The sequence below is a fragment of the Vombatus ursinus genome, unplaced genomic scaffold, assembly GCF_900497805.2.
Source record: "Vombatus ursinus unplaced genomic scaffold, bare-nosed wombat genome assembly UNPS02015116.1, whole genome shotgun sequence".
Classification (NCBI taxonomy): Eukaryota; Metazoa; Chordata; class Mammalia; order Diprotodontia; family Vombatidae; genus Vombatus; species Vombatus ursinus.
Window position 1 is genome coordinate 4,436 of NW_020954894.1, and position 4,238 is coordinate 8,673.

Genomic DNA, 4,238 nt, shown 5'->3' on the forward strand with positions numbered 1-4,238 from the left:
CTTTTTAAGATCTGACAGAACTAAAACTAAGTCATGCTCTAAATCAATTACAGGCTGAGGAAGACAGAAGATAGGAAACTTTCATGCTGAGACCTTATAAGAAAAAAGTTACAGACTGAACTTCATTGTGGACACACGTAAGGTAATACAAGTAATGAAAAATAATCCTAATTATTATATTCAGAATATGGCAGGTTGCATAGGCAGTTTCTTGAAAACTTTGGTCTAAATGTGAGGAGAAAGCTGAAAGGGACCACTGAATAAACATCATCAGGGTTTTGGTAGCAAAACAAATAGACCATTCTACTTCATTATAAAGCAGGAATCTTTGCTCTTGAAATTCTGCAGGAAGTCAGCATGACGACTCTCCAAAAGAGACAGAACAGCAGAAGGGAAAGCCCAGAAAAGGACAACTAAAATGATCAAAATAATGGAGGATCCTCCAGACAATAATACACTAAAAATAGGAGACAAATCTAAGAGGGTAAGCAATATTAAAAATTAATATAAATAATAAAGGATAAAGAGAGACAACATGATGTAGTGGAGAGAGCCACTGCACTTGAATCCATCTCACCTCTGACACATACTTTCTATGTGACCCTGAACAAATCACTTTACTTCTCAATGAGTCTAAAACTATAATTTTCAGAGAAGATATCAATCTACGCTGGAACAGGAATTTTCCATACGTGTAGTTCTGTACACAAATGAAACAATATATCCAGTCCCTATCATTTAATAAAGTATATCAATAATGTAAATGGAGACATTGTCACCAAAATCAGTAAAGCTAGTTATTATAGCACACTTTTAAAGCTTTAAAAAGGAACTGTTGGGACAAGCAAAAGAAGATCATCGTGCTACAATGGGTAGTAATCTTATTGAATCCATTACTCAAGTATGAGTATGAATAAATTCAAGAATGATTTAGGAAAATTCAGTATGATAGATATGTTAAAATTTTAAGGGAATCCAAAGCTTTGTGGTAAGCCTTCTTAGGCTATTCAAATGAGTATCAATACCTGACAAAGAGACATTTGGTAACATTTGTCTTTGATAACTTTGTCTGAGACTGAATAGTGAAATGGATAAAACATAGATTCACCAGTGCTAATTCTTGTGGAATTTCCAAGCTCAGTACATTGAAAGGCATGTGATTTTGGAAGAGATGTACCATTAGTTATAGTAATTTTTAACTAAAGGAAAATATTGGCAAATGAGACTTACTTTTAAAAAATATCCATCATGTAAGAGGCAAGCAACTGTTACCATTTTAGTTGTTTGAAAATACAGAGTCCAATCACTGATCCTTGGTAAAAGACTAGGCTTGCATAAATCCTTGAAAAAGAACCTTTTGAAGACAGCATAGATTCTTAAACCATGCAAAAAGAGTCCAGGCCAACCAAATTTGATATTTTCTCTCTGGCACCCAAAAAGGTTTCAGAAACTATGACCATAAAAGCTCAGAGAAATTAATGTTCTCTTGGAAGTGAACAAAATAATCCATCTCTTGGCTCCAGGCATTTGCTTTGGCTGTCCTCCATGCCTCGAATGCTCTCTTTCCTTAACTCTGCCTACTGATTTCCTTGGCTTCAAGTCTCAACTAAAATCCCATCTTTAACAGGAAGTCTTTTGCAACCCCTTTTAATTCTAGTGCTGTCTTTCTTTAGATTATTTCCTATTCATCCTGTATATATTTGTTTGCATATTCTCTCTCTCCCATTATGAGTTTCTTGAGGGCATGGATTGTCTTTTGGCATTGTTTGTATCCCTAGCACTTAGCACAGTGCCTGATGTTTAATGAATATTGATTGATTGAGGGGGCTATCCTTTTGAGTTGATGATAAAACACTGGAAGAAAATAGACTTGTTTGTGCTTTAATCTCTGCTGAAGGAAGTTAACGGAAAGAATAGGTATATTTTGACTTGCATTCTAATATATACCCCAAAAATCCTTGTTTTCAGGAGACTGAGATGGCTGAGAATATCACTTTGACAATTGAGTTTATCCTCACTGGATTTACAAGTAACCAAGAACTGCAGATTCTTCTATTCATACTTTTCCTTATAATCTATCTAATAACCATAATAGGCAACATTGGATTGATGATATTAATTTCAATTGAACCCCGACTCCACTCACCTATGTATTTGTTTCTTGGTAACTTGGCATTTATGGATGCAATTTGCTCTTGTGCTATTACTCCTAAGATGTTAATGAACTTCTTTTCTAAGGATAGAATGATTTCCCTTCATCAATGTATGGCACAATTTTATTTTCTTTGCTTTTCTGAAACTTCAGACTGTTTTCTCCTGGCAGCCATGGCATATGACCGCTATGTGGCAATATGTAATCCACTTCATTATCCCATCATTATGTCAAAGAAACTCTGCATTCAGATGATCACTGGTTCACTCGTAGCTGGCAACCTACATTCCATGATTCAAGTTGGCTTTCTATTCAGATTAACTTTCTGTAAGTCACACCAAATCAATCATTTTTTTTGTGGATGTTCTTCCTTTATACCGACTCTCTTGTACTGACCCTCATATTAATGAATTGATGATATTCATCTTCTCAGGCTCGATTCAAGTCTTCACTATAGGTGTTGTCTTCTTGTCTTATCTTTACATCCTTTTTACTATCTTTAAGATGAAATCAAAGGAGGGACGAGGTAAAGCCTTGTCCACCTGTGCATCCCATTTTGTATCTGTCTCAATATTCTATGGTTCTCTTCTCATCATGTATATTCGGCCAGGTGCAGTTAATGAAGGAGCCATAGACATACCCGTTGCTATTTTTTATACAATAGTAATTCCCTTTTTAAACCCTTTTATTTATAGCCTGAGAAACAAGGAAGTTATCAATGTCCTGAGAAAAATTATGGAGAAAAAAATCTCAAGGGTATTTGCAACAAAATTTGTACACTGAAATTCCTAGCTTTTCATAAACAAAGTTATCCAAAAAAATGGAAGAGTAATACTTTGGATAAGACCAAGTCTGTTAGAAAAGTATGAAGTCTAATTGAGAAATTAATTAATGCATACAGAAATTGGGAACTAGGGGACTATTATTACCTTAATTTCAAGTTCAGAAAACAAGATTATTTTCAGAATGGATTGTGTCATCACAAACTCAAGAAGTCAACGCACCACCAGAGGTAAATGTGGAAAAGAAGAATCTGTTGAACATTGTCCATAATACCATGGAACTATACCACTGTAGGATTTAGTAGGAAGTATAAAGGAAGATGTGTCAGCATTGGGGAATAGTAGTTGATTTTGTACAAAGTCCTTCTTTTTCTTTGTGTTTTTGTTTCAAGTCCCTAGAGTATGAGATGTATGATAGGAATATAAAATAAATTATTACTAGAAAAAAGGAATCAGATTAAGTAAAACACACACACAAACAAAACAACTCCAAAAACACACACTCCCTTCCAAAACTTCTCAAAAATAGCCTTAACATTCAATGAATTCAACATGATCACTCCTTGCTTAGAGAAAGCTCTTTTGCAGCACTGTTTGGTTCTGAACTTGAAGTTTTCTGAAATGATTGCTTTGGAAAGTGGGTTTATACAGAAAATACCTATTACTTCGTAAAAGTCATGCCAAATCTTGTTCTATAGTGGCAGTTGCCACACAAATGTTATTGAACTCTTATTAGCAAATTAATCTTGTAGTGACAATTCATCAACTTGCTTAAATCACACTGTTTGTATTGAAAATATTGTTTCTTCATACATTTTTACATGAACTAAGTGAATTGCTAATGAAGTAAGATAAAGCCATTCTTGAATTAGTCAAAAAGTTAAAGAAATATTTTCCCCATATGCTGTTATCTGTCTACTTGATGAATAAAAGTGTAAAACTGTGCAACCTCTTTGAATCCAGGCTAAATTATTTTACTTATTGACTTATTGAAGCTTAAGATACTAACTTTATATTAAAAATTCATTTACAGCAGTAGCTATAAATTTATAGTAATTACCTCAGAAGCTTTGATCCAACAAATATTCTTGTTTTACTACTGTTCATACTGCTGCAGGGAATGCAAAAAAATACCCTAAGGACATAGAGTTTCTGCCCTGAAATGACTAACAGTCAAATCATCACAGCAAGGGAGATATGAACAAAAAAGAGAACAGAACTAAACAGTACACAGTATGATGAAATGCTAGATTGTGAGGTTCAGACATTTTATAGGAATTCAAAGGAGAAAGAAATCAATGAGT

The 4,238-nt window shown here is 34.1% G+C and overlaps 1 pseudogene; it reads left to right on the top strand.

Annotated features, from left to right (window-relative positions):
* Nucleotides 1–445: 445 nt before the first annotated feature.
* Nucleotides 446–2,935, top strand: LOC114031254 (annotated as a pseudogene).
* The last annotated feature ends 1,303 nt before the right edge of the window (nt 2,936–4,238 follow it).